General features: G+C 41.6%; 1 long non-coding RNA gene across 2 annotated transcripts in view; it reads left to right on the top strand.

The window, feature by feature from the left end:
• Positions 1-13,781, top strand: part of LOC138854724 (uncharacterized) — a 30,621-nt gene that overhangs the window by 11,901 nt on the left and 4,939 nt on the right. The window lies entirely within an intron of this gene.

Here is a 13,781-nt window from a genome sequence, read left to right as displayed (position 1 = left end):
CTCCTTTCTTTACAACGCACCGTTCCTTCGCTACTTGAACGTTTTTCTTTGCCACCGCATGTGGACTTTTCTAACCCCTCTAGTCCGTAGGTACTCTTACCTGCGGATTTCAGGTATCTTTATCGTTGCCAATCATGGCCTATTTACAATGGAATATTCGCGGCCTCAGGGGTAATCGAGGTGAGCTTCAGATGTTGCTCTCCCAGTTTTCCCCTGTTTGTGTTTGCTTACAGGAACCAAAATTACACTCTGCCGTTACCTATCCTATCTCAGGCTATAATTTATTGTATTCTTCAGATCCCTTTCCTGATGGGACCTTTAATGAAAGTGCCCTTCTTCTACGCACTGATATTCCATACCATCAGCTATTTGTTCGTACTTCGCTTCATTACACAGCAGCCCGTATCCACTTGCATAGGTGGTATACACTCTGTTCTTTGTATCTCTCTCCTTCTCGGGCATTATCTATCCCAGATATTGCCTTTCTTGTTTCGTCATTACCTCCACCACTTCTGTTACTTGGCGATTTTAATGCCCATTTCCTCTGGGGGAGGTCTCACTATGATTCCCGTGGCATTCAGTTAGAGGCTTTTCTTGCTACCCACCCCCTCCGTGTTTTAAATACAGGTACTCACACCCATTTTGATCCTCGGACTCATACTCTCTCTTGCATCGATCTCTCAGTTTGCTCTTCCTCCGCCGCATTAGACTTCACCTGGTCTGTTCTCCCGGATTTACATGACAGCGATCATTTCCCAATCATTCTTACTTCCCCTTCATATTCACCACCTCTTCATAACCCACGCTGGCAATTTGATCAGGCAAATTGGAACCTTTACTCACAACTAACTGTTTTTAGTGAGGTTCTGTCTTCGTCCTCCATTGATGAGATTTTACACCTCTTCTCGTCCTCCGTTTTAACCGCAGCTTCTCATTCTATACCCCAAACTTCGGGTAGGCATTCTCAGAAATGCTTGCCTTGGTGGTCTCCTGCTTGTGCTCGTTCAGTACGTTTGAAACACGCTGCATGGGGCAGGTACCGGTATAATAGAACCACGGAGAGACTTCTTGATTTTAAGCAGAAGCGTGCGATCGCTCGCCGTGTCATCCGTGACGCTAAACGCACTTGCTGGCGAGATTATGTCTCCACCATCACCTCTGCTTCCTCTATGAGTGCAGTCTGGAAAAAAGTACGAAAACTGAGTGGTAAATATTCTCCAACCCGGCTCCTGTTCTGCGGGTTGCCGGTGTTGATATAGCAAACCCACTAGATGTTGCCAATGAAATTGGCAATCATCTGGTCCATATTTCTCAGGGGCTCCATCTGTGCCCCTCGTTTCTTTCCTCAAAGTCTGCCAGAGAGTTAGCACCCATGGATTTTTCTTCTCTCAGAGAAGAACAGTATAATGTGCCTTTTACACTTTAGGAACTGGAGGCAACACTCACCTTGCTGATCATCGGCAGCTGGGCCGACGACATTTATATTCGTATGCTACAACAGTTACATCAGTCAGCCCTTGCAGTCCTATTACGCCTTTTCAATCTTATTTGGTCACAGGGAGTTCTTCCACAGCTGTGGAAATTTGCCATTGTTCTCCCTTTCCGCAAACCAGGCACTACGGGACATGAAGCCTCCCACTATCGTCCCATTGCTCTTACCAGTGCAGTTTGCAAAGTGATGGAATGCCTGTTAAATAGACGTTTAGTGTGGCATTTAGAGACACACAACAGTCTCTCCACTCGTAAATATGGCTTTCGTAAATTTCGTTCTACCATAGACCCCTTACTACGCTTGGATACACATGTTCGTAATGCCTTTGCGAATAACCACTCAGTTATTGCCACATTTTTTGACCTTGAAAAGGCATATGACGCAACTTGGAGGTATAATATTTTGGCCCAAGCCCACTCCTTAGGCCTTCGAGGCGATCTACGATCCTTCCTTAAGAACTTTTTAACTGACAGACATTTCCGTGTTCGGGTTAATAATGTGCTCTCCCCGGACTTTATCCAAGCTGAAGGTATCCCCCAGGGATGTGTTCTGAGCACAACACTTTTTCTCCTTGCTATAAATGATTTGGCCTCTAGTCTTCCATCCAATATTTGGTCATCACTCTGTTGATGACTTTGCTATTGCATGTGCAGGCGCTGACTGTCACCTCATTACAGTTTCTCTCCAACATGCAGTCGACCGTGTTTCCAATTGGGCCACCACACATGGGTTTATATTTTCCAATACCAAAACTCACCAAATTACTTTCACTAGACACTCTGTCATCTCCGATCATCCTTTGTATCTCTCTGGCTCCCGTATCCCTGAACGTGATACAGTCAGGTTTCTAGGCCTCCTCTTTGACCATAGGTTATCCTGGAAACCTCACATTACCTCTCTGAAAGCAACTTGTCACAGCCGGCTGAACCTTCTTAAAACCTTTGCTCATCTTTCATGGGGAGCTGATCGTCGAACTCTGCTTCGCCTACATTCCGCTCTCATTTTATCGAAACTTGATTATGGTGACCAGATCTATTCAGCGGCCTCTCCTGCTACTCTCTCTAGCCTTAACCCCATTCATCACCAAGGATTATGTTTTTGCCTTGGTGCTTTTCGCTCTTCCCCTGTTGAGAGCCTCTATGCAGAAGCGAACGTTCCATCCTTATCCAATCGTCGTGGTGCCCATTGCCTTCGCTACTATGTATGCTCTCATGATCTCCGCAATCCTTCCATTTATAGAATGGTCACCGATATTAGTAGACATTCTTTGTTCGCCGCCCCTGTTTGCTCCGTCCCTTCTCTCTTCGCCTACATTCGCTCTTGTCTTCTCTTCAATTTCCACCTCTCTATGTTCATGTAGCATCTCCCTTTTCCCTACTCCCCTGGGAAGTTCCAGCTGTTCGAGTCTGTTCTTTCTCACTCCCTTGCTCGAAAGCCCAGCTGTCTACGGTAGCTTCCCGCTCTTTTTTTCTTGACCACTTCCACTCTTATTCTCATGCCATTGCAGTGTACACAGATGGCTCTAAGTCTTCTGACGGCGTAGGATTCGCAGCAGTGTTTCCTGACAGCGTCGCACGAGGGCATTTACTATCTTCGGCTAGTATCTTTACTGCTGAATTGTATGCCATTCTTGCAGCACTTATCCGTATTGCATCTATGCCTGTGTCATCATTTGTGGTTGTCTCAGACTCCCTTAGTGCTTTACAGGCTATACAGAAATTTGATACACCTCACCCTTTAGTCTTCCGTATCCAACTTTGGCTACGTCGCATCTCTTCCAAGCATAAAGATATTGTTTTTTGTTGGGTCTCTGGTCATGTTGACGTACAGGGCAATGAACAGGCAGACACTGCTGCACGGTCAGCAGTACATGACCTACCAGTTTCATATAGAGGTGTTCCTTTTACGGACTATTTTGCTGCAATAGCTACCCACCTTCACACCCGTTGGCAACAACGTTGGTCTACTCTGCTCGGTAACAAACTTCAGTCTATTAAACCGAGTATAGGTTACTGGCCGTCTTCTTGTCACCATTGTCGAGGTTGGGAGACTCTCCCGTCTTTGCATTGGCCATACTCGTCTTACTCATGGTTATCTTATGGAGAGGCGCCCTGCTCCTCTCTGTGAGAATTGCCAGGTTCCATTATCGGTTAACCACATTCTATTAGACTGCCCACTTTATCAACGAGCACGCAGAATATACCTCCAACGTCGTCTTTGCTGCTCTCTCTTTACCTTCCCTTCTCGCTGATGGACCCACCTTTCATCCAGACTCTCTCATTGACTTTTTGACAACAATTGACTTGCTTCACAACTCTGATGATACCTTCAGCCATTTCTACCTCAATCTCTTGCTGCCCTCTACCCCCGCACTGTCCCCTGCCCCGCTGTTTTCTGTAACCTACTGATCATCCCTCCCCCCTTCTACCGCCCAATACTCTCGCTTCCTTCCCTACCCTGCAGCGCTGCATAGCCCTTGTGGCTTAGCGCTTCTTTTTGATAATAATAATAATAATAATAATAATACCGGGATAGACCAGTGTAGTGTTAGCCAGTGTCGGGAAACTACACTTTTGCTCGAGCGTGAGGGGGGAGATATCTCTTCAAAAAAATGTGAGAGCATTTCTGCCGTAGGAGAATCTCCTACCCCAAGCTCCCACGAGGACCCCAGGTACTTGTACTTGTCGGTAGGGCCCATTGTTTTGATGGGTGTCATTAACGCGGTATTGTTTGTCATTACTGATAAACCAGGTGGCTAAGTTACGTCGACGATATCTCGTTTATCTCCTAAACGTTGTAACCTCCTAAGCATTCTTAACTTAAACTTGGTACAACCTAAAAAAAAATTGACTAGACCGTAGGCGAGGCAGCAAGACACTTATCAACTTCAGCCTCCTCGAGCGGCACTTTTTGACGTTGAAGGGTATTTTTGTAGAGACTGATTTTCTGATTCTTAAACTTTATCTGCAGGTGCTACCTCTGATTCGTTAGGTGGATAGTTTTTGATACGAAATGTTATGTCCCAATCTAATCAAGCGCTTAAGGTGTCAGAAATTAAATATATATCTTAACAGTTCGAATCATTAGCCCAATAGCCCTTATTTACCCCTATTTGTGCAAGGGGCTCAACAACAATAAACCATCTCAGACCACTAATCGCCCAACAAAAGGCTGCTGCAGTCAGTATGATAAATTCCCACTACAGACAGCGCACTCCACCAATATTCAAAACTCTAAATCTACTCACAATACAAAACATCCATACTTATTACTGCACCTACTACATACATAGAACACTTAACTCTGACAGAAACCCTTCCCTCAAACATCTTACCAACCTCAACAGAACACATGACCGTAACACAAGACACAGATCGCTCTTTGATGTTCCTCGTGTCCATCGCACGCTATGCAAAAACTCAATGCACATGAAAGGCCCTAAAATCTGGAATTCATTACCTGTGAATATAAAAGAAACACTGTTTATAAATTCAAGTCTTCTCAAAAATCACTTACTCACCCACAACTAAATAAATACTCATATGTATCTCATTATTGTATCTCATAAATGTCAACCTGTGACCCAATCAAACTTTGTTACTATTTAACTTCATTACCTAAAATAATACTCCATTCTACTGATTACACAGTAACACAGTAATTGACCATATAACCTGTCTTTGTAATACTCATTTGTACTAAATTGTTATGTGTTTTACAAAAAATTTTGTACCACTGAATATATCATTGCTTAGTTAATCTTAAGTTAATTTTAAGCCTTTGTTCAGTTAGTTTAAGTCAAGTAGTGTGGCTTAATTTCATTGGGGTACTTGTGTTATTTAGTTCTATATTTATATACGCATGTATACATATAATTTTATTCTCATCCTTGAATAAGAAATTATCCTTGGAATACACTACTATTGTGTAATTATCCTATATTTTAAATGGGGTGGAAAGCCTAGCCGGGGTACGCCAGCGGATTCTTGACCAGTAAATGAGAATTCATCTGGTAAGACCCCATGTCAGAGAGATTTCTTGCCTTATGCACTTTTTCAGCAGTACATTATCTTTCCTTGCTGTAACTTCTTTCATTAGATTCAGCAAGTTTTTATTTAGGTTTTGGGTAATCAACATCAGTTTATTTTTACTTTCATCATGAAGATTACATATGGGTAGAAATTAAAACAGTACGACATATTACTATGGGGATATTTGTTAATTTACTTAGACCTATGTACATACTACCAGTTAAACAAAGACCTATGTACATGCTAACAGTCAAACAAAAATCACTGTCAGAAACAAGAAATCACTATCCTCCGTTCCTGCATCTTCATTCACTAGATAATCTTTGGCCCTCTAAACTAAAAAAAAAAACCATTTCATTCCACTCGATTCCATTCCTTTTCAGTTACATTTCGGGTGTTTGAGGCCTAGCCTCTTAGTGGAGTTACTACAAAATTGTGTTCACTTCCCCTAGTATCATACTGGTTTTGGTTCCTAACCTTGACAAAATTTGCAGCAAAATATTGTGGACACTGGTTATCAGCAATTTTATATATAGTGTTTCTGTTGATTTACGCTGCTTACCTAATTGTGGTTGCAAGGGTCGACACTCAGCTCCTGGCCCCGCGTCTTCACTGATTGCTACTAGGTCCTCTCTCTGCTTCCTGAGCTTTGTCATACCTCGTCTTAAAGCTATGAATGGTTCCTGCCTCCACTACATCACTTGCTAGGCTGTGTCCCACCTTAAGCCTTTACAGTTGTTTAACTTCATCTTTGTTTACATGTTCTCTTGGGTGATTCACAACACGTTTCTGTGGGACAATTTGTAGTCTGCTGTATTCTTGCGTTCACTATTTTATCTCAGTGAACACAAGATTACTTGATGTGCCTTTTTTGTATATGCTCGTTTGTTTCCGGTTCTGGATTACTTTTAATATAATCACATGACAATACAGCAATTAACGCCGGAAAGTACTTGTCCTGTTTCCTGACAAACCTACCTAACCTAACAATTAACGAGACTTTTTTTTTTTTACGGACTTTCGGTGATGCTACATTTTGCTGCAGTTGCAACTTTGTCGTTGTTGACTTTTTTTTTACGGTTTATATAAAATACGATTCAACATTGCAGCATTGTGACGTGCATGAAAGTAGTTGTACCTTTTGCCTGTGATTTTTAGTTTCATTTGCTCTATTATTGTCAGTATCATTTATCTTGGCCTCTTCCTCCAACCTACCTACTTTCATCTCTCCCATCTGTTGTCCTGCGCTATATAATCCTTAGGGATTTATTGTTTTCCATGTAAATAATATTTAGGTAAACGATTGAGACACCAATGAATACGAGTTATCGTGAATTTTATAGACTTGAAATATTTTGTAGTAACTTACCATGTAATCTGCAAGAGAAAAAATTTAAGTCTGCAAGCGAGAAGTCTCAAACTCGGTAAAAGTGTCAGTTCTTCCATAAGGGCTTTTTATCACTAGCCTTTTGTTGTCACTCTTCTGTTTTGCTTTTCTTGTGTACACTCGTCACGTATTATTTTCCACCTTAGAGACAGGTTAACCTAACCTCACCTTATTGTATCCAGTAGCTTAGTGCGCTGCCTTTATAGCTGGCAACCTCACTGCAGGTGATGTACCCTCCCACCTTCCTCGCTTGATTCTTCCCTTTGCACACAGCATTATTGTACATTTTCCTCATTGCATTGGAACATACTGCGATAAGTTGTCATTACTTCCATGTTATGAGTATTTTGAGTTTTTTTTTGTTATTACCATAGTGGTATTTACATAATGATTATTAACGTTTTTAAATTTCAAACCAGTCATTGTAGATATACAAAATAATGATTTTTAACTTAGGGTAACTCAATAAATGAATGGAGCGAAACAGAATGACTTCAAGAGTGTATCAGTCTGTAGTGGAAGGAAGGCGGGGTAGGGGTCGGCCTAGGAAAGGTTGGAGGGAGGGGGTAAAGGAGGTTTTGTGTGCGAGGGGCTTGGACTTCCAGCGGGCACGCGTGACCGTGGTTGATAGGAGTGAATGGAAACAAATGGTTTTTAATACTTGACGTGCTGTTGGAGTTTGAGCAAAGTAACATTTATGAAGGTATTCAGGGAAACCGGCAGGCCGGACTTGAGTCCTGGAGATGGGAAGTACAGTGCCTGCACTCTGAAGGAGGGGTGTTAATGCTCTGCATAACAAGGGGCTTTCTATGTATTAGTATGTCATTGATGTCAGCTACATCTGCACATGTACTTGTATTAAAGACGGTAAAAAATTCTGCCGCGTGAACAGAAAACGGGAGCCACAGATGTCAGCTACATCTGTACATGTACTTGTATTAAAGACGGTAAAAAATTCTGCCGCGTGAACAGAAAACGGGAGCCACAGAGCGTTTTAGACATCACTGTCAGATTCTCGCCTTATGAGGTGCCTTTATCGGTCTCGTAAATGAGTTGTTAAAACATGTTAAGTTTTATATTCTGCATGAAGTATATAACTGTAGACAACGAGAGCATTTCACCCCATTATGGAAGTTTTCATTAAATATCACACGCCTGCAAGTCCCTCCCCCCAAGAAGCTCATCACCAATGATCCCTTCGTTAAATCACTTACAAAGGCAACTACTCAAGAAGAAATTTCTATCTTAAATTTTTTAATAATTTATCACAAGTTATGTACACTGATGGATCTAAGTACGAGTCTACTGGCAAGGCTGCATCTGCTCTTGTTGCTACCTTCTTTGATAACAGCCATAGGAACTATGTTGAGTTAGGCAGAAGAATTAACAACTAGGAGTCTACATTGCCAACTGAATTGTTTACCATCCTAATGGCGCTAGTTAACCTATGACACTGAGCTTAACTATGATTATCACTGATTCAGTGTCATCACTCAAGGCTCTTGACTCATAATTCCTTAACCTGCTCATTGGAGAAGCCAGGTATAGATGCTCAAAAATCCGTGGGAAAGGAATTAATGTACAGTTGTTATGGATTCCATGACACATTGGATTACTTCATGGTAAAGTTGATATGTGAGCCAAAAAAAAATTACCTTGAAGGAAAATGTAAAATATAACTTTGGTGTGTCTGTATCTAGCATTAGGAATAATATAAGGAGAGCAGTAAATAATTGAAACAATGTTATAGGAATGCAGTTAGAAGCCTGAGTAAAACTATCATGAACGTAGATAAGTACGTTTATGGAGTAACTTGGAGCGTGAAAAGGCTTGACTGATGTTCTAGTAACCAGGCTTATTTTTAAGTTACAAGTACTTCTGGCAAATTTTCAGACACACATGGTCAAAGCAAGTGCAAAGTATGTGGTCAGCGTTATGATCACTATTTTGAACAGTGTGTGCTTAATAGTCCAGTCATTGATGAATATAAATATAATAACCATTAATCTATGTGATATGTCAAGATATCTTATTAATGAAAATGAGATACCAGACATTAAGCAAATTTCTTGAAACTGCTTGTAACAGATAAGTCAGTTGTAGATACTAATCCAGAGGTACTCCTGTTTAACCCTTTTGGAATCTTTTTCCTAGGCCTTTTGTGTATCCATGTGCTCTTGCATTACTATCTACAGGATGGATTCTGGGTGCACAATAAACTATCCTCTTCGGCGGCAATATATACTCCAATACAATTTTTACTGTCTTTGCAACAGTTAAATGATGTCTGCGATCAAGAGGATGGGTTGGGATTGAAGGAAAAAGAGTGCTTGCCCCGGATCCTTCTCACAGAACAGGGTCCTGGGTAAACTGGAGAAGCACAAATTTGGTTAACACGTTATTTAATAAGAGGGTCCTCCCCCACATGTTGCCTGCCCTGGGACTCGCACAAGCTGCTTGCCCCGGGGCCCCACACAACTCTCAGTCCGGCATTGTGTATAGATTACGAGATGTCTCGTCTTTGTCGCTTGACCCCTTCCTTGGTATGTCTCTCCACCACGTATACCATGTGTGAGATTTTGTCTACATTGTCCAGAATATGCTCAGTGTTCTTAAAGGTGATCCCAGTAGTCGAGATGATTTACTGATGCTACGAGCCTAGTAAAAGATGTTTGTGTGTGAACAGTACTATGAGTAAGAAAGTTAAAGCACTCAGCATGGTTACCCCTAATTAGAACATTTTAACTTCCACTCAGGAAGCATGATTAGCCTCATTGCTTGGTTACCCCTCCCCCACCACCACCCACGACTCAGAGAGCATAGTTACCTGGGAGAGGAGATACATTCTCTGCTAGTTAATATGACCGGATAGATCAGTCTCCTTATGCAAAACTGGGAGAAAATGTAGGTGATTACCAGATAGGTTATGGAGAGAGAGAGAGAGCAGGAAGAAAGTTAATGGGAGGGAATGAGGATGGGTGCACTGGGATGGTCCAATAGTGGAAAATATTGCCTCAACAATGCTTCAGAGTGTGTCAGGGAAGGATAGAGCCCGCCTCCTGGCAGTGAGAGCCCCTCATGCTGGGGATTTTCTGTTGGCTGTTCCCAACTCCAGCCTTGGCACACGTCTCGACCCACAGACCATCCGCATCGGTGTTGCCCTTCGACTTGCCGCCCCTATTCTCGCCGAACACAGGTGTATTTGTGGCAGTGAAGCAGCAGACCGATTCGGGTACCATGGTCTTGTGTGCCGTAAATCCGAGGGAAAGATTGCAAGACATGAGGAGGTTAATAACATTATCAAGAGGAGCCTCACAACAGCTGGATGCCCAGCAGTAAGGGAGCCACCCCAATATATGATGGCAGCCAGAAGCGTCCAGATATCACCCTTCAAGCCTGGACAGATGGGAAGCAGGTGGTGTGGGACTATACATGTGCATCTACCTTGGCTGATACCTATCTCCAATACACCAGGGAGGAAGGAGGGGCAGCTGCCAGCTTCAGGGAGTCCCAAAAGTCTAGAAAATATGGAGAACTTGCCCATCATTATATGTTTGTTCCCATAGGCTCAGAGACCCTTGGCTCATGGGGAAAGAGTGCATCTAAATTAAGGATACTATATAACAAATTTCAGTTAAAAGCCCTTTTCATAAATGGAGTGATACCTTGATGCTGTGATACTGGTAACCTGGTACCAAATCTGCTTGCTACTGATTTCACAGGCAGTGAACATAATGCACTTTCTCCAATCATTATCCATTATTATAAAGTAGGCATCCTAATCATATTATTAACCCTTCATGTGAAGTCTTCGTAAAATTTGCCTTATATTGTGCATGCAAAGATAGCGTTACAAATCCTTAAGGGAAGTTACTGATGCTTGGTAAGGGCTCTTGATCCAAGGGATAAGAATGGCTCCCCTTCCTAGGATCAAGCATAAATGCCGCCAGTTTCCAAGGCAATGTATAATCCTTACATATTTAGAGCATCCCTGTAATATAATTGGAAACTAATAATTAAAAATAGCTAATAATAAATATTAATTTAAAATAAAAATTAATGAAAGCGCTCCAAGCATGTTCAGGAAAAATATCCACCTCGCTTATGGACATTTTTTGATGCACTGCCTCTAAGAGTGGCCAGAAAAATCACATCCTCACGTCCAGTGAGGAGCTCTTTATCTAAGGAATGGGACCTGTGCTCCCTTTTCATGGATCGAACCTATATGCCTCCTGGGTTAGGTAAGGTTTGTCAGGAAACAGGACAAATGTTTCCTGACGCGGAATCAAATGATGGCCCGCAGCTGGAGCTTTTGGTCATTGACCGAGGCTTTCTGCTGGCTTACCGGTCCACCCGTTTGAAATTTATGCTTATTATAAGTAATTAATATGCCTTTTATTACCCCAGAAGTTGTGTAACCCTTACTGATTTAGCGCTCCCCTATGAGTAATAATGAGTAATATCCTTTAAGAAGGGTATCTGGATGCAGGTTAGGGCTTTTGATTCAAGAAATTTGGGTTATCCTCCCCTTTCTCGAACCAAACTGATTACCTATCATTTCCCAGGCCCTATATGATTCTTAAGAGTTTAGTGCTTCCTAGTTATTATAATAATACCACTGATTTGAAAAGACGGTGAGGAAACTGAGCATATTATTATTATTATTATTATTATTATTATTATTATTATTATTATCAAAAAGAAGCTCAAAACATAAGCACTGAGCATAGACAACGTTTCGGTCCTGAGACCTTGATCACTTCGGAAACGTCTTCTAATAAATATGTCCTAGTGTTTGCTCGCGTGTCCTTAATAAACCATAGATCGGTGTCTGTTATCATGGTTTGTCTTGGGGGAGACGAACCTTACCAAGGTTGTTTATGTCTTAATTTGGTTTAAATCCAATCGACTACATTTTGGGTCATTACGTCTGATTGTCATCTGTTGACCACCAATCAAGAATACTTTAATATTTAATACAGGTATTAAAGCGAACTCTCAATATATACTGAATACCTTTAGAAACATACACCTCTCGGTATATAGGGAAATTTAATAATGCAACTTTTTAATTGGGAGGAAATCCTGTGTTTTCAACAATTTTTTTGTCTTTAATATGTACTTAAAATAGAGGTTTTACTTCCAATAAACGAACATAAATTTTAGAAGAATATAGCATGCAACAACACCGTCTTGAAAAGTTAAAATCGTAACACTAGGTGGCAGAACACTCGTTGTAGACTAGGCTCTCGTATTCACTTCGTCATAATAATACCACTCGGCTTGTAGCAAGTTGTTTGTGTGTCTGAGTGCAGTGTTGTGAATTTAGGTTATCGGTAGACCCTTCAGGGAAGATGCCTTGATGTGGGTTTAATCAAGGCTTTTGAATCGAATCAATTGCCTACTATTTCCCTTAGTGCTTCAAGGCCCTTAGGAGTTTAATGCTCCCCCACGAGTGAAATTAAAAACTTCTTCCCCGTTGGATATGTCTTGGCTGTTGTATACAAGTGTATATTCAGAGTAAGTGTTCATCGTGAGTTATACACCGTGTGGCAACGTCAAGGTCAAAAGCTGAATGTTGGCATAGGGTGGGCAGAGACGTATTTAAATGCATTGATCATTAATGTTGTTAGCACTGATTGTTCATTAGGTGAACATGTGCAATAGTCAGTAGGACATGAGCCTCTTACTATTGTTCTTCTATTAAATATGTTCTTTGATGTTAGTGAAGGGATCTTGATCCAAGGAATAGTAGCAACCCTTCTCATGGATCACGTATAGTTGCCTTAAATTCCTTAAACGATATATCACCTTTACGTATATGTTGATATATTCCCCATAAATATTGCATTAATATTCTGTCAAAATCCATTATGCTTAGCGTTAGTGGCAGGAGATTTGTGTGTGGGGGGTTGGGTCACCGTGTGGTGGTCCCCGACGTTGGGTCACCGTGTGGTGGCCCCTGGCGTTGAGTCACCTTGTGGCGGCCTCTGACTTTGGGTCACCTTGTGGTGGCCTCTGACTTTGGGTCACCTTGTGGTAATCCCTATCGTTCGGTCACCACATGGTGGACATTACGTCAGGAATTGAACGTTCCCATTCTCTGGGAGCTGTATGACCCCTAGGGGTTTATTGAATCCCTCTTAATACAGTAATGTTTAAGGGTTCAAGTTGTAAGGAATAGGAGTTAACCTCCCATTCCTCGGATCAAACTGGACCCATATGCCTCAACAATTAAGAAAAGGGTGTAGTTTCTGCTAGTCTTTTTGAAGGGTTTCAGTTATTGCTTCTAGCAACACAAGTTATCTTCCTCCCTGTGTTGAACTTCAGCTTCTAGGGCTGACAACTTTAAGTGTATCAGGTAAATCGTACAAGAGTCACTAATGAGACATTTATTATGGGTACGTTTCGCTCACATTAATAAATGTCGTATTAAACCTGTGTCCTTTTTACCGATCATAGTGTCCGTGATTTTATCAATTATAAACCATACTTTATGCTGAGCTGCGTTTCCTGTTCTTGTTAGATGTTGGACTCCATCTCTTGACATCCATGCAGCTTCATACCATTCCCGCTTCCATTCAAATCTTTCGGGCCCCTCCAACTCCAACACTTTTAATGCACATCTCCAGTTCGCTTTCACACTCTTGTTTCTTTAGCTCATCAAACATTTCCTCCGCAGCTCACTCATTCAAAACTCTTAATTACTTTTACCCCTCCATCCCTCTCCCACACTTCTCCATAGCACTTCCCACTCTTAAACTTTATTTTTGGAACTTCTTTAGCTCATCTTCTAGGCACGCTCCTCTACCCTGTTTAAGATTTTGGTTAAAATGGGCAACATTTTTTTTTATTCATTATTACAGAAATT

This window comes from Cherax quadricarinatus, chromosome 68 (genome assembly GCF_038502225.1).
Source record: "Cherax quadricarinatus isolate ZL_2023a chromosome 68, ASM3850222v1, whole genome shotgun sequence".
In the NCBI taxonomy this organism is placed as follows: domain Eukaryota; kingdom Metazoa; phylum Arthropoda; class Malacostraca; order Decapoda; family Parastacidae; genus Cherax; species Cherax quadricarinatus.
The sequence above is the reverse complement of the archived record's forward strand: the minus strand, read 5'-3'. Positions and strand labels throughout refer to the sequence as shown.